A 25,651-nucleotide genomic window follows, 5' to 3' on the forward strand; every position below is an offset into this window, starting at 1 on the left:
ATCTGTGCAAACATGGAAATATCTACACCGCTATCTGTGTAAACATGGAAAGATCTACACTGCTGTCTCTTAAAACTTGATAATATCTACACCGTTAATTGAACATGGAAATAACTTCACCGCCATCTGTTTGAACACGGAAATACCAACACTGCCAACTATATAAACATGGAAATATCTGCACCACCATCTGGATAAACATGGAAATATCTACACCGCCATATCTATAAACAAGGAAATATCTACACCGCTATCTGTATAAACATGGAGATATCTACATCGCCATATGTATGAACATGGAAATGTCTGTACCGCCAACTCTATAAACATGGAAATATCTACACCGCCATCTGTAGGAACATGGAAATATCTACACCGCTTTCTGTATAAACATGAAAATATCTACTCCGCTATCTGCATAAAATTGGAAATATCTACACCGCTATCTGCATAAACTTGGAAATATCTACACCGCTCTCTGTGTAAACATGGAAATATCTACACCTCTATCTCTATAAATATGGAAATATCTACACCGCTATCTCCATAAACATGGAAAGATCTACACCACTGTCTGTATAAACATGGAAATATCTACAAAGCCATCTGTAAGAACATGTAAGTATCTACACGGCTATCTGTATACACATGGAAATATCAACACCGCTATCTGTATAAGCATTTAAATATCTATTCCGCTATCTGTGTAAACACGGAAATATCTACACCGCTATCTCTTAAAACTTGGAAATATATACACTGTTATGTGTATAAACACGGAAATAACTTCACCGCCATCTGTATGAACATGGAAATATCTACACTGCCAACTATATAAACATGGAAATATCTACAACGCCATCTGAATGAACATGGAAATATCTACACCGCTATCTGTGTAAACATGGAAATAACTACACCGCTATCTGTATAAACATGGAAATATCTACACCGCTATCTGTGTAAACATGGGAATATCTACACCGCTATCTGTGTAAAGATGGAAATATCTACACCGCTATATACATAAACATGGAAATATCTACACCGCCGTCTGTATGAACATGGAAATATCTACACCGTCATCTGTATGAACACGGAATTATCTACACCGCCATCTGCAGTAACATGGAAATATCTTCACCGGTATCTACACCACCTTCTGTATGAACATGGAAATATCGACACCACCTTCTCTATGAACATGGAAATATCTACACCGCCATCTGTATGAACATGGAAATATCTAGACCGCTATCTGTGTAAACATGGAAATATCTACACTGCTATCTGTGTAAACATGGAAATAGATACACCGCTATCTGTATAAACATGCAAATATCTACACCGCTATCTGTGTAAACATGGAAAAATCTACACCGCTGTCTCTATAAACATGGAGATATTTTCGCAGCCATCTGTATAAACATGGAAATATCTACACCGATATCTCTATAAACATGGAAATACCTACACCGCTATCTGTATAAACATGGAAATATCGACACCGTTATCTGTATAAACATGCAAATATCTACACTGCAATCTGTAAAAATATGGAAATATCTACACCGCTCTCCGTGTAAAGATGGAAATATCTACACTGCTATCTGTGTAAACATGGAAATATCTACACTGCTATCTGTGTAAACATGGAAATAGATACACCGCTATCTGTATAAACATGCAAATATCTACACCGCTATCTGTGTAAACATGGAAAAATCTACACCGCTATCTCTATAAACATGGAAATATTTTCGCAGCCATCTGTATAAACATGGAAATATCTACACCGCTATCTGTATAAACATGGAAATATCTACACCGCTATCTGTATAAACATGGAAATATCTACACCGCTATCTGTATAAACATGGAAATATCGACACCGTTATCTGTATAAACATGCAAATATCTACACTGCAATCTGTAAAAACATGGAAATATCTACACCGCTCTCCGTGTAAAGATGGAAATATCTACACTGCTATCTGTGTAAACATGGAAATATCTACACTGCTATCTGTGTAAAAATCGAAATATCTACACCGCTACCTCTAAAAAGATGCAAATAACTTCACGGTTATGTTGTTAAAGATGGAAATATCTAAACCGCTATCTGTATAAACATGGAAATAACTACACCGCCACCTGTATGAACATGGAAATGTCTAAACCGCCAACTGTATAAACATGGAAATATCTGCACCGCCCTCTGTAGGAACATGGAGTTATCTACACCGCTATCTGTTTAAACATGGAAATATCTACACCGCTATCTGCCTAAAACTGGAAATATCTACCTAGCTATCTGCAAAAACTTGGAAATATCTACACCAACAACTGTAGGAACATGGAATTATCTACACCGCTATCTCTATAAAGATGGAAATATGTACACAAATATCTCTATGAACATGGAAATATCTACACTGCTATCTGTACAAACATGGAAATATCTACACTGCTATCTGTGTAAACATGGAAATATCTACACCGCTATCTGTGTAAACATGGAAATATCTACACCGGTATCTCTATAAACATGGAAATATCTAAACAGCCATCTGTCTAAACATGGAAATATCTACACCGCTATCTGTGTAAACATGGAAATATCTACACCGCTATCTGTGTAAACATGGAAATATCTACACCACTATCTGCATAAACATGGAAATATCTACACCGCTATCTGCATAAACATGGAAATATCTTCACCGCTATCTGTATGAACATGGAAATATCTACACCGCTATCTCTGAAACAGGGAAATATCTACATTGCTATCTCTATAAACATGGAAATATCTACACCACTATCTCTATAATCATGGAAGTATCTACACCGCCATCTCTATAAACATGGAAATACATACACCGCCATATGTAAGAACATGGAAATATCTACAACGACATGTGTATAAAGATGGAAATATCTACACCGCTATCTGTATGAGCATGGAAATATCTACACCGCCATCTGTATAAACACAGAAATATGAATACCGCCATCTTCATACACATGGAAATAAGTACACCGCTATCAGTATAGAGATGGAAATATCTACACAGCCATATGAATAAACATGGAAATATCTACACCGCCATCTGTATAGAGATGGAAATATCTACACAGCCATATGAATAAACATGGAAATATCTACACCACCATATGTATAGAGATGGAAATATCTACACCGCCATCTGTATAAACATGGAAATGTCTACACCTTCATCTGTATGAACATGGAAATATCAACAACGCCATCTGTATGAACATGGAAATATCTACACCACCATGTGTATGAACCTGGAAATATGTACACCGCCATCTATAAGAACATGGAAATGTCTTCACCGCCATCTGTATCAACATGGAAATATCTACACCGCTATCTGTATGAACATGGAAATATCTACAGTGCTATCTGTATAAACAAGGAAATATCTACACTGCCATCTCTATAAACATGGAAATATCTACATTGCCATCTGTATAAACATGGAAATATCTACACCACTATCCGTATATACATGGAAATATTTACAACGCTATCCGTATAAACATAGAAATATCTACAGTGTTATCTGTATAATCATGGAAATAACTACACCGCTATCTCTGTAAACATGGATATATCTACACCGCTATCTGTATAAACATGGAAATATCTACACTGCTATCTGTGAAACAGGGAAATATCTACATCGCTATCTCTATAAACATGGAAATATCCACACCACCGTCTCTATAATCATGGAAGTATCTGCACCGCCATCTCTATAAACATGGAAATACATACACCGCCATCTGTATGAAGATGGAAATATCTACAACGCCATGTGTATAAAGATGGAAATATCTACACCGCTATCTGTATGAGCATGGAAATATCTACACCGCCATCTGTATAAACACAGAAATATCTATACCGCCAACTCCATACACATGGAAATATCTACACCGCTATGTGTATAGAGATGGAAATATCTACACAGCCATATGAATAAACATGGAAATATCTACACCGCCATCTGCATAAACATGGAAATATCTACACCGCCAATTGTATAGAGATGGAAATACCTACACAGCCATATGAATATACATGGAAATATCTACAGCGCCATCTTCATAAACATGGAACTATCTACACCGCTATCTGTATGAACATGGAAATATCTACAACGCCATCTGTATAATCATGGAAATATCTACACCGCCATCTGTATGAACATGGAAATATCTACAACGCCATCTCTATGAACATGGAAATATCTACACCACCATGTGTATGAACTTGGAAATATCTACACCTCCATCTGTATGAACATGGAAATATCTACCCCGCCATCTGTATGAACATGGAAATATCTACACCGCCATCTGTATGAACATGGAAATATCTGCACAGCTATCTGTATAAATATGAAAATATCTACACCACTATCTGAATTAACATGGAAATATCTACACCGCAGTCTCTATAAACATGGAAGTAACTACAGAGCTATGTGTATAAAAACGGAAACATCTAGACCGCCATCTTTATAAACATGGAAATATCTCCACCGCCATTTCTATAAACATGGAAATATATAAACCGCCATCTGTATGAACATGGAAATAACTACACCCACATCTCTATAAAGATGGAATCATCTACACCGCCATGTGTATAAACATGGAAATATCTACACCGCTATCTGAATACAGATTTAAACACCTACACCGCTATCTTAATAAACACGGAAATATCTACACTGCCATCTGTATAAACATGGAAATATCTACAGCGCCATCTCTATAAACATGGAAATATCTACACCGCCATCTGTATGAACATGGAAATATCTACACCGCCAACATTATAAAGATGGAAATATCTACACCGCTATATTTATGAACATGGAAATATCTACACCGCTATCTGTATAAACATGGAAATATCTACACCTTCATCTGTATGAAAATGGAAATATGTACACCGCCATCTGTATGAACATGGAAATATCTACACCACCATGTGTAAGAACATGGAAATATCTACACCGCCATCTGTATGAACACGGAAATATCTTCACCGCCATCTGTATGAACATGGAAATATCTACACCGCCATCTGTATGAACATGCAAATATCTTCACCGCCATCTGTATGAACATGGAAATATCTACACCGCTATCTGTATGAACATGGAAATAACTTCGCCGCTATCTGTATAAACAAGGAAATATCTACACTGCCATCTCTATAAACATGGAAATATCTACACTGCCATCTGTATAAACATGGAAATATCTACACCACTATCCGTATATATATGGAAATATTTACACCGCTATCCGTATTAACTTGGAAATATCTACAGTGTTATCTGTATAAACATGGAAATAACTACGCCGCTATCTCATTAAACATGGATATATCTACACCGCTATCTGTATAAACATGGAAATATCTACACTGCTATCTGCGAAACAGGGAAATATCTACATCGCTATCTCTATAAACATGGAAATATCTACACCACTATCTCTATAATCATGGAGGTATCTACACCGCCATCTCTATAAACACGGAAATACATACACCGCCATCAGTATGAAGTTGGAAATATCTACAACGCCATGTGTATAAAGATGGAAATATCTACACTGCTATCTGTATGAGCATGGAAATATCTACACCGTCATGTGTATGAACATGGAAATATCTACACCGCCAACCTTATAAAGATGGAAATATCTACACCGCTATCTTTATGAACATGGAAATATCTATACCGCAATCTGTATAAATATGGAAATTTCTACACCGCCATCTGTATAGAGATGGAAATATCTACACAGCCATATGAATAAACATGGAAATATCTACACCGCTATCTGTATATACATGGAAATATTTATTCTGCTATCCGTATAAACATGGAAATATCTACAGCGTAACTGTATAAACATGGAAATAACTACACCGCTATCTCCATAAACATCGATATATCTACACCGCTGTCTGTATAAACATTGAAATATCTACACTGCTATCTCTGAAACAGGGATATAACTACACCGCTATCTCTATAAACATGGAAATATCTACACCGCTATCTCTATAATCATGGAAATATCTACAACGCCATCTCTATAAACATGGAAATACATACACCGCCATCTGTACGAACATGGAAATATCTACACCACCATGTGTATAAAGATGGAAATATCTACACGGCTATCTGTATGAGCATGGAAATAGCTACACCGCCATCTGTATAAACACAGAAATATCTATAACGCCATCTCCATACACCTGGAAATATCTACACCGCTATCTGTATAGTGATGGAAATATCTACACAGCCATATGAATAAACTTGGAAATAACTAGACAGCCATATGAATAAACATGGAAATATCTACACCGCCATCTGTATAGAGATGGAAATATCTACACAGCCATATGAATAAACATGGAAATATCTACACCGCCATCTGTATAAACATGGTAATATCTACACCGCCATCTGAATGAACATGGAAATATCTACACCGCCATCTGTTTGAACATGGAAATAACTACACCACTGTCTGTATGAACATGGAAATATCTACACCACCATGTGTATGAACATCGAAAGATCTACGCCGCTATCTGTATGAAGAAGGAAATACCTTCACCCCCATCTGTATGAATATGGAAGTATCTACACCACCATCTGTATGAACATGGAAATATCTACACCGCTATCTGTATAAACATGGAAATAATTACATCACTATCTCTATAAACATGGATATATCTCCACCGCCATCTCTACAAACATGGAAATACATACACCGCCATCTGTATGAACATGGAAATATCTACACCGCCATCTGTATAAACACAGAAATATCTATACTGCCATCTCTATACACATGGAAATATCTACACCGCTATCTGTGTAAACAGGGAAATATCTACACTTCTATCTGTGTAAACATGGAAATATCTACACCGCTAGCTGTGTAAACATGGAAATATCTACACTTCTATCTGTGTAAACATGGAAATATCTACACCGCTATCTGTGTAAACATAGAAATATCTACACCGCCATCTGTATAAACACGGAAATATGTACACCGCTATCTGGTTAAACATGGAAATATCTACAACGCTATCAGTGTAAACCTGGAAATATCTACACCACTATCTCTTAAAGCTTGGAAATATCTACACCGTTATGTGTATAAAGATGGAAATACCTTCACCGCCATTTGTATGAACATGGAAATATCTACACTACCAACTATATAAACATAGAAATATCTACACCACTATCTGTGTAAACACGGAAATATCTACACCGCTATCTGTGTAAACATGGAAATATCTACACCGCTATCTCTATAAACATGGAGATATCTACAGCGCTATCTCAATAAACGTGGAAATAACTACACCACTATCTGTATAAACATGGAAATACTTACAGCGATATCTGTATAAACATGAAAATAGCTGCAGCGCTATCTGTGTAAACATGGAAATATCTACACCGCTATCTGTATAAACATGGAAATATCGACACCGCTATCTGTATAAACATGGAAATGTCTACACCGCTATCTGCATAAACATGGAAATATCTACACCGCTCTCTGGGTAAACAAGGAAATATTTACACCGCTATCTCTAAAAACATGGAAATATCCACACCGTTATGTGTATAAAGATGGAAATATCTACACCGCTATCTGTGTAAACATGGGAATATCTTCACCGCCATTTGTATGAACATGGAAATATCTACACTGCCAACTATAGAAACATGGAAATAGGTACACCGCCGTCTGCATGAACATGGAAATATCTACACCGCCAAATCTATAAAGATGGAAATACCTACACCACTGTCTGTATAAACATGGAAGTATCTACACCGCTATCTGTATAAACATGGAAATATCTACACCGCTATCTGCATAAACATGGAAATACATACACCGTTATCTTTATAAACATGGAAATATCTACACCGCTACCTGTGTAAACGTGGGAAAATCTACACAACTATCTGTATAAACATGGAAATATCTACACCGCTATCTGTATAAAAATGGAAATATCTACACCGCTGTCTGTATAAACATGCAAATATCTACAACGCTATCTGAATAGACATGGAAATATCTACACCGCTATTTGTATAAACATGGAAATATATACACTTCTATCTGTGTAAACAAGGAAATATCTACACCGCCATCTGTATTAATATGGAAATATCTACACCGCCAACTCTATAAACATGGAAATATCTACACCGCCATCTGTAGGAACATGGAAATATCTACACTGCTATCCGTATAAACATGGAAATATCTACACCGCCATCTGTATAAACATGAAAATAAGTACACCGCTATCTGGCTAAACATGGAAATATCTACACCGCTATATCTATAAACATGGAAATATCTACAACGCCATCTGTATGAACATGGAAATATCTACACCGCCATCTGTAGGAACATGGAAATATCTACACCGGTATCTACACCACCTTCTGTATGAACATGGAAATATCTACACCGCCATCTGTTGGAACATGGAAATATCTACACTGCTATCTCTATAAACATGGAAATATCCACACCGCTATCTGTATATACATGGTAATATCTACACCGCTATCTCTATAAACGTGGAAATATCTACACCGCTATCTATGTAAACATGGAAATAGATACACCGCTATCTGTATAAACATGGAAATATCTACACCGCTATCTGTATAAACATGGAAATATTGACACCGTTATCTGTATAAACATGCAAATATCTTCACTGCAATCTGTAAAAACATGGAAATATCTACACCGTTATCCGTTTAAAGATGGAAATATCTACACTGCTATCTGTGTAAACTTGGAAATATCTACACCGCTATCTGTGTAAAAATCGAAATATCTACACCGCTATCTCTAAAAAGATGCAAATAACTTCACGGTTATGTGTATAAAGATGGAAATATCTAAACCGCTATCTGTATAAACATGGAAATAACTACACCGCCATCTGTATGAACATGGAAATGTCTAAACCGCCAACTGTATAAACATGGAAATATCTACACCGCCCTCTGTAGGAACATGGAGATATCTACACCGCTATCTGTTTAAACATGGAAATATCTACACCGCTATCTGTCTAAAAGTGGAAATATCTACCCGGCTATCTGCAAAAACTTGGAAATATCTACACCGCTATCTGTATAAACATGGAAATATCTGCACCGCTATGTGTGTAAGCATCTAAATATCCACAATGCTATCTCTATATACACGGAAATATCTACACCGCTATCTGTATAAACATGGAAATATCTACACCGCTATCTGTGTAAAAATGGAAATATCTAAAACGCTATGTGTGTTAATATGGAAATATCTACACCGCTATCTCTGTAAACATGGAAATATCTACACCGTTATGTGTATAAAGTTGGAAATATCTACACTGCTATGTGTATAAACATGGAAATATCTACACCGACATCTGTATGAATATGGAAATATCCACACCGTGAACTCTATAAACATGGAAATATCTACACCGCCATCAGTAGGAACATGGAAATATCTACACCGCTATCTCTGTAAACATGGAAATATCTACACCGCCATCTGTATAAACATGGAAATAAGTACACCGCTATCTGGCTAAACATGGAAATATCTACACCGCTATATCTATAAACATGGAAATATCTACACCGCCATCTGTATGAACATGCAAATACCTACACCGCCATCTGTAGGAACATGGAAATATCTACACTGGTATCTGCATAAACTTTGAAACACATACACCAGTATCTATTTAAATATGGAAATATCTACACCGCTACCTGTGTAAACGTGGAAATAACTACACCGCTACCTGTGTAAACGTGGAAATATCTACACCGCTATCTGTATAAATTGGAAACATCTACAAAGCTGTCTGTATAAACATGCAAATACCTCCACCGCTAACTGAATAGACTTGGAAATATCTACACCGCTATCTGTATAAACATGGAAATATCTACACTTCTATCTGTGTAAACATGGAAATATCTACACCGCTATCTGTGTAAACATGGAAATATCCACAACACTATCTCTAAAAAGAAGGAAATATCTACACCGGTAAGTGTATAAAGATGGAAATATCTACAGCGCTATCTGTTGAAAGATGGAAATATCTACACCGCTATGTGCATAAACATGGAAATACATACAGCGCTATCTATATAAACATAGAAATATCTGCACTGCTACCTGTGTAAATGTGGGAATATCTACACCGCTCACTGTAAAAACATGGAAATAACTACACCGGTATCTGTATAAACATGGAAATATCTACACCGCTATCTGTATAAACATGCAAATATCTACACCGCTATCTGTATAAAGATGGAAATATCTATACCGCTATTTTTATAAACATGGAAATATCTACACTTCTATCTGTGTAAACTTGGAAATATCTCCACCGCTATCTGTGTAAACATGGAAATATCTACACCGCTATCTCTAAAAAGAAGGAAATATCTACACCGTTATGTGTATAAAGATGGAAATATCTACACCACTTTCTGTATAAACATAGAAATATCTACACCGCCATCTGTATAAACACAGAAATATGTACACAGATATCTGGATAAACATGGAAATATCTACACCGCTATCTCTGTAAACATGGAAATATCTACACCACTACCTCTTAAAACTTGGAAATATCTACACCGTTAAGTGTATAAACATGGAAATACCTTCACAGCCATTTGTATGAACATGGAAATATCTACACTGCCAAATATATAAACATGGAAATACCTTCACTGCCATTTGTATGAACATGGAAATATCTACACTGCCAAATATATAAACATGGAAATTTCTACACCACTATCTGTGTAAACATGGAAATGTCTACACCGCTATCTCTATAAACATGGAAATATCTACACCGCCATCTGTATGAACTTGCAAATATCTACACTGCCATCTCTATAAAGATGTAAATATCTACACCGCCGTCTCTATAAACATGGAAATATCTAAACCGCCATCTGTATGAACATGGAAATATCTACACCGCCATCTGTATAGAGATGGAAATATCTACACAGCCATATGAATAAACATGGAAATATCTACACCACCATGTGTATGGACATGGAAATATCTACACCGCTATCTGTATGAACATGGAAATATCTACACCGCTATCTCTGAAACAGGGAAATATCTACATCGCTATCTCTATAAACATGGAAATATCTACACCACTATCTCTATAATCATGGAAGTATCTACACCGCCATCTCTATAAACATGGAAATACATACACCGCCATATGTAAGAACATGGAAATATCTACAACGACATGTGTATAAAGATGGAAATATCTACACCGCTATCTGTATGAGCATGGAAATATCTACACCGCCATCTGTATAAACACAGAAATATGAATACCGCCATCTTCATACACATGGAAATAAGTACACCGCTATCAGTATAGAGATGGAAATATCTACACAGCCATATGAATAAACATGGAAATATCTACACCGCCATCTGTATAGAGATGGAAATATGTACACAGCCATATGAATAAACATGGAAATATCTACACCACCATATGTATAGAGATGGAAATATCTACACCGCCATCTGTATAAACATGGAAATGTCTACACCTTCATCTGTATGAACATGGAAATATCTACAACGCCATCTGTATGAACATGGAAATATCTACACCACCATGTGTATGAACATGGAAATATGTACACCGCCATCTGTATGAACATGGAAATGTCTTCACCGCCATCTGTATCAACATGGAAATATCTACACCGCTATCTGTATGAACATGGAAATATCTACACCGCTATCTGTATAAACAAGGAAATATCTACATTGCCATCTCTATAAACATGGAAATATCTACACTGCCATCTGTATAAACATGGAAATATCTACACCACTATCCGTATATACATGGAAATATTTACACCGCTATCCGTATAAACATAGAAATATCTACAGTGTTATCTGTATAATCATGGAAATAACTACACCGCTATCTCTGTAAACATGGATATATCTACACCGCTATCTGTATAAACATGGAAATATCTACACTGCTATCTGTGAAACAGGGAAATATCTACATCGCTATCTCTATAAACATGGAAATATCCACACCACGATCTCTATAATCATGGAAGTATCTGCACCGCCATCTCTATAAACATGGAAATACATACACCGCCATCTGAATGAAGATGGAAATATCTACAACGCCATGTGTATAAAGATGGAAATATCTACACCGCTATCTGTATGAGCATGGAAATATCTACACCGCCATCTGTATAAACACAGAAATATCTATACCGCCAACTCCATACACATGGAAATATCTACACCGCTATGTGTGTAGAGATGGAAATATCTACACAGCCATATGAATAAACATGGAAATATCTACACCGCCATCTGCATAAACATGGAAATATCTACACCGCCATCTGTATAGAGATGGAAATACCTACACAGCCATATGAATATACATGGAAATATCTACAGTGCCATCTGCATAAACATGGAAATATCTACTCCGCCATCTGTATGAATATAGAAATATCTACACCGCCAACTCTGTAAACATGGAAATATCTACACCGCTATCTCTATAATCATAGAAATACCTACAATGCTATCTGTATAAACATGGAAATATCTACACAGCCATCTATAGGAACATGGAAATATCTAGACCGCTATCTCTATAAGCATGGAAATAACTACACCGCTATCTGTATAAGCATGGAAATATCTACAGCGCTATCTGTGTAAACATGGAAATATCTACAAAGCTATCTCTGTAAACATGGAAATATCTACACCACTACCTCTTAAAACTTGGAAATATCTACACCGTTATGTCTATAAACATGGAAATACCTTCACCGCCATTTGTATGAACATGGAAATATCTACACTGCCAAATATATAAACATGGAAATACCTTCACTGCCATTTGTATGAACATGGAAATATCTACACTGCCAAATATATAAACATGGAAATTTCTACACCACTATCTGTGTAAACATGGAAATGTCTACACCGCTATCTCTATAAACATGGAAATATCTACACCGCCATCTGTATGAACCTGCAAATATCTACACTGCCATCTCTATAAAGATGTAAATATCTACACCGCTGTCTCTATAAACATGGAAATATCTAAACCGCCATCTGTATGAACATGGAAATATCTACACCGCCATCTGTATAGAGATGGAAATATCTACACAGTCATATGAATAAACATGGAAATATCTACATTACCATGTGTATGGACATGGAAATATCTACACCGCTATCTGTATGAACATGGAAATATCTACACCGCTATCTCTGAAACAGGGAAATATCTACATCGCTATCTCTATAAACATGGAAATATCTACACCACTATCTCTATAATCATGGAAGTATCTACACCGCCATCTCTATAAACATGGAAATACATACACCGCCATATGTAACAACATGGAAATATCTACAACGACATGTGTATAAAGATGGAAATATCTACACCGCTATCTGTATGAGCATGGAAATATCTACACCGCGATCTGTATAAACACAGAAATATGAATACCGCCATCTTCACACACATGGAAATAAGTACACCGCTATCAGTATAGAGATGGAAATATCTACACAGCCATATGAATAAACATGGAAATATCTACACCGCCATCTGTATAGAGATGGAAATATCTACACAGCCATATGAATAAACATGGAAATATCTACACCACCATATGTATAGAGATGGAAATATCTACACCGCCATCTGTATAAACATGGAAATGTCTACACCTTCATCTGAATGAACATGGAAATATCTACAACGCCATCTGTATGAACATGGAAATATCTACACCACCATGTGTATGAACATGGAAATATGTACACCGCCATCTGTATGAACATGGAAATATCTACACTGCTATCTGTATGAACATGGAAATATCTACACCGCTATCTGTATAAACAAGGAAATATCTACACTGCCATCTCTGTAAACATGGAAATATCTACACTGCCATCTGTATAAACATGGAAATATCTACACCACTATCCGTATATACATGGAAATATTTACACCGCTATCCGTATAAACATAGAAATATCTACACTGTTATCTGTATAATCATGGAAATAACTACACCGCTATCTCTGTAAACATGGATATATCTTCAACGCTACCTGTATAAACATGGAAATATCTACACTGCTATCTGTGAAACAGGGAAATATCTACATCGCTATCTCTATAAACATGGAAATATCCACACCACCGTCTCTATAATCATGGAAGTATCTGCACCGCCTTCTCTATAAACATGGAAATACATACACCGCCATCTGTATGAAGATGGAAATATCTACAACGCCATGTGTATAAAGATGGAAATATCTACACCGCTATCTGTATGAGCATGGAAATATCTACACCACCATCTGTATAAACACAGAAATATCTATACCGCCAACTCCATACACATGGAAATATCTACACCGCTATGTGTATAGAGATGGAAATATCTACACAGCCATATGAATAAACATGGGAATATCTACACCGCCATCTGCATAAACATGGAAATATCTACACCGCCATCTGTATAGAGATGGAAATACCTACACAGCCATATGAATATACATGGAAATATCTACAGCGCCATCTGCATAAACATGGAACTATCTACACCGCCATCTGTATGAACATGGAAATATCTACAACGCCATCTGTATAATCATGGAAATATCTACACCGCCATCTGTATGAACATGGAAATATCTACAACGCCATCTCTATGAAGAAGGAAATATCTACACCACCATGTGTATGAACTTGGAAATATCTACACCTCCATCTGTATGAACATGGAAATATCTACACCGCCATCTGTATGAACATGGAAATATCTACACCGCCATCAGTATGAACATGGAAATATCTACACCGCTATCTGTATGAACATGGAAATATCTACACCGCAATCTCTATGAACATGGAAATATCTACACCGCTATCAGTATAAACATGGAAATATCTACAGTGTTATCTGTGTAAACATGGAAATAATTACACTGCTATCTCTATAAACATGGATATATCTACACCGCTATCTGTATAAACACGGAAATATCTACACTTATCTGTGAAATAGGGAAATATGTACACCGCGATCTCTAAAAACATGGAAATATCTACACCACTATCTCTATAATCATGGAAATATCTACACCGCCATCTCTATAAACATGAAAATACATACACCGCCATCTGTATGAACCTGGAAATATCAGCACCGCCGTGTGTATAAAGATGGAAATATCTACACCGCTATCTGTACGAAAATGGAAATATCTACATCGCTATCTGAATAAACATGGAAATATCTACACCGCCATCTGTATGAACATGGTAATATCTACACCGCCATCTCTATAAAGATGGAAATATCTACACCGCGGTCTTTATAAACATGGAAATATCTACACCGCAATCTCTATAAACATGGAAATATATACACCGCCATCTGTATGAACATGGAAATGTCTAAACCGACAACTGTATAAACATGGAAATATCTACACCGCCCTCTGTAGGAACATGGAGATATCTACACCTCTATCTGTTTAAACATGGAAATATCTACACCGCTATCTGTCTAAAAGTGGAAATATCTACCCGGCTATCTGCAAAAACTTGGAAATATCTACACCTCTATCTGTGTAAACATGGAAATATCTGCACCGCTATCTGTGTAAACATGGAAATATCCACAACACTATCTCTAAAAAGAAGGAAATATCTACACCGTTAAGTGTATAAAGATGGAAATATCTACAGCGCTATCTGTTTAAAGGTGGAAATATCTACACCGCTGTCTGCATAAACATTGAAATACATACAGCGCTATCTATATAAACATAGAAATATCTGCACTGCTACCTGTGTAAATGTGGGAATATCTACACCGCTCACTGTAAAAACATGGAAATAACTACACCGGTATCTGTATAAACATGGAAATATCTACACCGCTATCTGTATAAACATGCAAATAACTACACCGCTATCTGTATAAAGATGGAAATATCTATACCGCTATTTGTATAAACATGGAAATATCTACACTTCTATCTGTGTAAACTTGGAAATATCTCCACCGCTATCTATGTAAACATGGAAATATCTACACCGCTATCTCTAAAAAGAAGGAAATATCTACACCGTTATGTGTATAAAGATGGAAATTTCTACACCGCTTTCTGTATAAACATAGAAATATCTACACCGCCATCTGTATAAACACGGAAATATGTACACCGCTATCTGGATAAACATGGAAATATCTACACCGCTATCAGTGTAAACATGGAAATATCTACACCACTATCTCTTAAAGCTTGGAAATATCTACACCGTTATGTGTATAAAGATGGAAATACCTTCACCGCCATTTGTATGAACATGGAAATATCTACACTGCCAACTATATAAACATGGAAATATCTACACCGCTATCTGTGTAAACACGGAAATATCTACACCGCTATCTGTGTAAACATGGAAATATCTACAGCGCTATCTCTATAAACATGGAAATATCTACAGCGCTATCTCAATAAACGTGGAAATAACTACACCACTATCTGTATAAACATGGAAATACTTACACCGATATCTGTATAAACATGAAAATAGCTTCAGCGCTATCTGTGTAAACATGGAAATATCTACACCGCTATCTGTATAAACATGGAAATATCGACAACGCTATCTGTATAAACATGGAAATGTCTACACTGCTATCTGCATAAACATGGAAATATCTACACTGCTCTCTGGGTAAACAAGGAAATATTTACACCGCTATCTCTAAAAACATGGAAATATCCACACCGTTATGTGTATAAAGATGGAAATATCTACACCGCTATCTGTGTAAACAAGGGAATATCTTCTCCGCCATTTGTATGAACATGGAAATATCTACACCGCTATCTGTATAAACAAGGAAATATCTACACTGCCATCTCTGTAAACATGGAAATATCTACACTGCCATCTGTATAAACATGGAAATATCTACACCACTATCCGTATATACATGGAAATATTTACACCGCTATCCGTATAAACATAGAAATATCTACACTGTTATCTGTATAATCATGGAAATAACTACACCGCTATCTCTGTAAACATGGATATATCTTCAACGCTACCTGTATAAACATGGAAATATCTACACTGCTATCTGTGAAACAGGGAAATATCTACATCGCTATCTCTATAAACATGGAAATATCCACACCACCGTCTCTATAATCATGGAAGTATCTGCACCGCCTTCTCTATAAACATGGAAATACATACACCGCCATCTGTATGAAGATGGAAATATCTACAACGCCATGTGTATAAAGATGGAAATATCTACACCGCTATCTGTATGAGCATGGAAATATCTACACCACCATCTGTATAAACACAGAAATATCTATACCGCCAACTCCATACACATGGAAATATCTACACCGCTATGTGTATAGAGATGGAAATATCTACACAGCCATATGAATAAACATGGGAATATCTACACCGCCATCTGCATAAACATGGAAATATCTACACCGCCATCTGTATAGAGATGGAAATACCTACACAGCCATATGAATATACATGGAAATATCTACAGCGCCATCTGCATAAACATGGAACTATCTACACCGCCATCTGTATGAACATGGAAATATCTACAACGCCATCTGTATAATCATGGAAATATCTACACCGCCATCTGTATGAACATGGAAATATCTACAACGCCATCTCTATGAAGAAGGAAATATCTACACCACCATGTGTATGAACTTGGAAATATCTACACCTCCATCTGTATGAACATGGAAATATCTACACCGCCATCTGTATGAACATGGAAATATCTACACCGCCATCAGTATGAACATGGAAATATCTACACCGCTATCTGTATGAACATGGAAATATCTACACCGCAATCTCTATGAACATGGAAATATCTACACCGCTATCAGTATAAACATGGAAATATCTACAGTGTTATCTGTGTAAACATGGAAATAATTACACTGCTATCTCTATAAACATGGATATATCTACACCGCTATCTGTATAAACACGGAAATATCTACACTTATCTGTGAAATAGGGAAATATGTACACCGCGATCTCTAAAAACATGGAAATATCTACACCACTATCTCTATAATCATGGAAATATCTACACCGCCATCTCTATAAACATGAAAATACATACACCGCCATCTGTATGAACCTGGAAATATCAGCACCGCCGTGTGTATAAAGATGGAAATATCTACACCGCTATCTGTACGAAAATGGAAATATCTACATCGCTATCTGAATAAACATGGAAATATCTACACCGCCATCTGTATGAACATGGTAATATCTACACCGCCATCTCTATAAAGATGGAAATATCTACACCGCGGTCTTTATAAACATGGAAATATCTACACCGCAATCTCTATAAACATGGAAATATATACACCGCCATCTGTATGAACATGGAAATGTCTAAACCGACAACTGTATAAACATGGAAATATCTACACCGCCCTCTGTAGGAACATGGAGATATCTACACCTCTATCTGTTTAAACATGGAAATATCTACACCGCTATCTGTCTAAAAGTGGAAATATCTACCCGGCTATCTGCAAAAACTTGGAAATATCTACACCGCTATCTGTGTAAACATGGAAATATCTGCACCGCTATCTGTGTAAACATGGAAATATCCACAACACTATCTCTAAAAAGAAGGAAATATCTACACCGTTAAGTGTATAAAGATGGAAATATCTACAGCGCTATCTGTTTAAAGGTGGAAATATCTACACCGCTGTCTGCATAAACATTGAAATACATACAGCGCTATCTATATAAACATAGAAATATCTGCACTGCTACCTGTGTAAATGTGGGAATATCTACACCGCTCACTGTAAAAACATGGAAATAACTACACCGGTATCTGTATAAACATGGAAATATCTACACCGCTATCTGTATAAACATGCAAATAACTACACCGCTATCTGTATAAAGATGGAAATATCTATACCGCTATTTGTATAAACATGGAAATATCTACACTTCTATCTGTGTAAACTTGGAAATATCTCCACCGCTATCTATGTAAACATGGAAATATCTACACCGCTATCTCTAAAAAGAAGGAAATATCTACACCGTTATGTGTATAAAGATGGAAATTTCTACACCGCTTTCTGTATAAACATAGAAATATCTACACCGCCATCTGTATAAACACGGAAATATGTACACCGCTATCTGGATAAACATGGAAATATCTACACCGCTATCAGTGTAAACATGGAAATATCTACACCACTATCTCTTAAAGCTTGGAAATATCTACACCGTTATGTGTATAAAGATGGAAATACCTTCACCGCCATTTGTATGAACATGGAAATATCTACACTGCCAACTATATAAACATGGAAATATCTACACCGCTATCTGTGTAAACACGGAAATATCTACACCGCTATCTGTGTAAACATGGAAATATCTACAGCGCTATCTCTATAAACATGGAAATATCTACAGCGCTATCTCAATAAACGTGGAAATAACTACACCACTATCTGTATAAACATGGAAATACTTACACCGATATCTGTATAAACATGAAAATAGCTTCAGCGCTATCTGTGTAAACATGGAAATATCTACACCGCTATCTGTATAAACATGGAAATATCGACAACGCTATCTGTATAAACATGGAAATGTCTACACTGCTATCTGCATAAACATGGAAATATCTACACTGCTCTCTGGGTAAACAAGGAAATATTTACACCGCTATCTCTAAAAACATGGAAATATCCACACCGTTATGTGTATAAAGATGGAAATATCTATACCGCTATCTGTGTAAACAAGGGAATATCTTCTCCGCCATTTGTATGAACATGGAAATATCTACACTGCCAACTATACAAACACGGAAATATGTACACCGCCATCTGCATGAACATGGAAATATCTACACCGCCAACTCTAAAAGATGGAAATATCTACACCACTATCTGTATAAACATTTAAGTATCTACACCGCTATCTGTATAAACATGGAAATATCTACACCGCTATCTGCATAAACATGGAAATACATACACCGTTATCTTTATAAACATGGAAATATCTACACCGCTACCTGTGTAAACGTGGGGACATCTACACCACTATCTGTATAAACATGGAAATATCTACACCGCTATCTGTATAAAAGTGGAAATATCTACACCGCTGTCTGTATAAACATGCAAATATCTACACCGCTATCTGAATAGACATGGAAATATCTACACTGCTATTTGTATAAACATGGAAATATCTACACTTCTATCTGTGTAAACATGGAAATATCTACACCGCCATCTGTATTAATATGGAAATATCTACACCGCCAACTCTATAAACATGGAAATGTCTACACCGCCATCTGTAGGAACATGGAAATATCTACACCGCTATCTGTATAAACATGGAAATATCTACACCGTCATCTGTATAAACATGAAAATAAGTACACCGCTATCTGGCTAAACATGGAAATATCTACACCGCTATATCTATAAACATGGAAATATCTACACCGCCATCTGTATGAACATGCAAATATCTACACCGCCGTCTGTAGGAACATGGAAATATCTACACCGGTATCTACACCACCTTCTGTATGAACATGGAAATACCTACACCGCAATATGTAGGAACTTGGAAGTACCAACAACGCTATCTGTATAAACATGGAAATATCTACACCGCTATCTGCATAAACATGGAAATACATACACCGTTATCTTTATAAACATGGAAATATCAACACCGCTACCTGTGTAAATGTGGGAACATCTACACCACTATCTCTATAAACATGGAAATATCTACACTGCTATCTGTATAAAAATGTAAATATCTACACCGCTGTCTGTATAAACATGCAAATATCCACACCGCTATCTGAATAGACATGGAAATATCTACACCGATATTTGTATAAACATGGAAATATCTACACTTCTATCTGTGTAAACAGGGAAATATCTACACAGCTATTTGTGTAAACATGGAAATATCTACAACGCTATCTCTAAAAAGAAGGAAATATCTACACAGTTATGTGAATAAAGATGGAAATATCTACACCGCTATCTGTATAAACGTGGAAATATCTACACAGCCATCTGTAGGAACATGCAAATATCTACACCGCTATCTCTATAAACATGGAAATATCTACACCGCTATCTGTGTAAACATGGAAATATCTACACCGCCATCTGTATAAACATGGAAATGTCTACACCTTCATCTGAATGAACATGGAAATATCTACAACGCCATCTGTATGAACATGGAAATATCTACACCACAATGTGTATGAACATGGAAATATGTACACCGCCATCTGTATGATCATGGAAATATCTACACTGCTATCTGTATGAACATGGAAATATCTACACCGCTATCTGTATAAACAAGGAAATATCTACACTGCCATCTCTATAAACATGGAAATATCTACACTGCCATCTGTATAAACATGGAAATATCTACACCACTATCCGTATATACATGGATATATTTACACCGCTATCCGTATAAACATAGAAATATCTACAGTGTTATCTGTATAATCATGGAAATAACTACACCGCTATCTCTGTAAACATGGATATATCTACAACGCTACCTGTATAAACATGGAAATATCAACACTGCTATCTGTGAAACAGGGAAATATCTACATCGCTATCTCTATAAACATGGAAATATCCACACCACCGTCTCTATAATCATGGAAGTATCTGCACCGCCTTCTCTATAAACATGGAAATACATACACCGCCATCTGTATGAAGATGGAAATATCTACAACGCCATGTGTATAAAGATGGAAATATCTACACCGCTATCTGTATGAGCATGGAAATATCTACACCGCCATCTGTATAAACACAGAAATATCTATACCGCCAACTCCATACACATGGAAATATCTACACTGCTATGTGTATAGAGATGGAAATATCTACACAGCCATATGAATAAACATGGGAATATCTACATCGCCATCTGCATAAACATGGAAATATCTACACCGCCATCTGTATAGAGATGGAAATATGTACACAGCCATATGAATATACATGGAAATATCTACAGCGCCATCTGCATAAACATGGAACTATCTACACTGCCATCTGTATGAACATGGAAATATCTACAACGCCATCTGTATAATCATGGAAATATCTACACCGCCATCTGTATGAACAAGGAAATATCTACAACGCCATCTCTATGAACAAGGAAATATCTACACCACCATGTGTATGAACTTGGAAATATCTACACCTCCATCTGTATGAACATGGAAATATCTACACCGCCATCTGTATGAACATGGAAATATCTACACCGCCATCTGTATGAACATGGAAATATCTACACCGCTATCTGTATGAACATGGAAATATCTACACCGCAATCTCTATGAACATGGAAATATCTACACCGCTATCCGTATAAACATGGAAATATCTACAGTGTTATCTGTGTAAACATGGAAATAATTACACTGCTATCTCTATAAACATGGATATATCTACACCGCTATCTGTATAAACACGGAAATATCTACACTTATCTGTGAAATAGGGAAATATGTACACCGCGATCTCTAAAAACATGGAAATATCTACACCACTATCTCTATAATCATGGAAATATCTACACCGCCATCTCTATAAACATGAAAATACATACACCGCCATCTGTATGAACCTGGAAATATCAGCACCGCCGTGTGTATAAAGATGGAAATATCTACACCGCTATCTGTACGAAAATGGAAATATCTACATCGCTATCTGAATAAACATGGAAATATCTACACCGCCATCTGTATGAACATGGTAATATCTACAACGCCATCTCTATAAAGATGGAAATATCTACACCGCGGTCTTTATAAACATGGAAATATCTACACCGCCATCTCTATAAACATGGAAATATATACACCGCCATCTGTATGAACATGGAAATGTCTAAACCGACAACTGTATAAACATGGAAATATCTACACCGCCCTCTGTAGGAACATGGAGATATCTACACCGCTATCTGTTTAAACATGGAAATATCTACACCGCTATCTGTCTAAAAGTGGAAATATCTACCCGGCTATCTGCAAAAACTTGGAAATATCTACACCGCTATCTGTGTAAACATGGAAATATCTGCACCGCTATCTGTGTAAACATGGAAATATCCACAACACTATCTCTAAAAAGAAGGAAATATCTACACCGTTAAGTGTATAAAGATGGAAATATCTACAGCGCTATCTGTTTAAAGGTGGAAATACCTACACCGCTGTCTGCATAAACATTGAAATACATACAGCGCTATCTATATAAACATAGAAATATCTGCACTGCTACCTGTGTAAATGTGGGAATATCTACACCGCTCACTGTAAAAACATGGAAATAACTACACCGGTATCTGTATAAACATGGAAATATCTACACCGCTATCTGTATAAACATGCAAATAACTACACCGCTATCTGTATAAAGATGGAAATATCTATACCGCTATTTGTATAAACATGGAAATATCTACACTTCTATCTGTGTAAACTTGGAAATATCTCCACCGCTATCTATGTAAACATGGAAATATCTACACCGCTATCTCTAAAAAGAAGGAAATATCTATACCGTTATGTGTATAAAGATGGAAATATCTACACCGCTTTCTGTATAAACATAGAAATATCTACACCGCCATCTGTATAAACACGGAAATATGTACACCGCTATCTGGATAAACATGGAAATATCTACACCGCTATCAGTGTAAACATGGAAATATCTACACCACTATCTCTTAAAGCTTGGAAATATCTACACCGTTATGTGTATAAAGATGGAAATACCTTCACCGCCATTTGTATGAACATGGAAATATCTACACTGCCAACTATATAAACATGGAAATATCTACACCGCTATCTGTGTAAACACGGAAATATCTACACCGCTATCTGTGTAAACATGGAAATATCTACAGCGCTATCTCTATAAACATGGAAATATCTACAGCGCTATCTCAATAAACGTGGAAATAACTACACCACTATCTGTATAAACATGGAAATACTTACACCGATATCTGTATAAACATGAAAATAGCTACAGCGCTATCTGTGTAAACATGGAAATATCTACACCGCTATCTGTATAAACATGGAAATATCGACAACGCTATCTGTATAAACATGGAAATGTCTACACCGCTATCTGCATAAACATGGAAATATCTACACTGCTCTCTGGGTAAACAAGGAAATATTTACACCGCTATCTCTAAAAACATGGAAATATCCACACCGTTATGTGTATAAAGATGGAAATATCTACACCGCTATCTGTGTAAACAAGGGAATATCTTCACCGCCATTTGTATGAACATGGAAATATCTACACTGTCAACTATACAAACATGGAAATAGGTACACCGTCGTCTGCATGAACATGGAAATATCTACTCCGCCAACTCTAAAAGATGGAAATATCTACACCACTATCTGTATAAACATTTAAGTATCTACACCGCTATCTGTATAAACATGGAAATATCTACACCGCTATCTGCATAAACATGGAAATACATACACCGCTATCTATATAAACATGGAAATATCTGCACCGCTACCTGTGTAAACCTGGGAATATCTACACCGCTCTCTGTAAAAACATGGAAATAACTACACCACAATCTGTATAAACATGGAAATATCTACACCGCTATCTGTATAAACATGCAAATATCTACACCGCTATCTATATAAAGATGGAAATATCTATACCGCTATTTGTATAAACATGGAAATATCTACACTTCTGTCTGTGTAAACATGGGAATATCTCCACCGCTATCTGTGTAAACATGGAAATATCTACATCGCTATCTCTAAAAAGAAGGAAATATCTACACCGTTATGTGTATAAAGATGGAAACATCTACACCACTTTCTGTAGAAACATAGAAATATCTACACCGCCATCTGTATAAACATGGAATTATGTACACCGCTATCTGGATAAACATGGAAATATCTACACCGCTATGGCAATAAACATGGAAATATCTACACCGCTATCTGTATGAAATAGGAAATATCTACAACGCCATCTGTAGGAACATGGAAATATCTACACCGGTATCTACACCACCTTCTGTATGAACATGGAAATCTCTACACCGCCATCTCTAGGAACATGGAAATATCTACACCGCTATCTCTATAAACATGGAAATATCTGCACCGCTATCTGTATATACATGGAAATATCTACACTG

Source organism: Gorilla gorilla, chromosome 5, assembly GCF_029281585.2.
Source record: "Gorilla gorilla gorilla isolate KB3781 chromosome 5, NHGRI_mGorGor1-v2.1_pri, whole genome shotgun sequence".
NCBI lineage: Eukaryota > Metazoa > Chordata > Mammalia > Primates > Hominidae > Gorilla > Gorilla gorilla.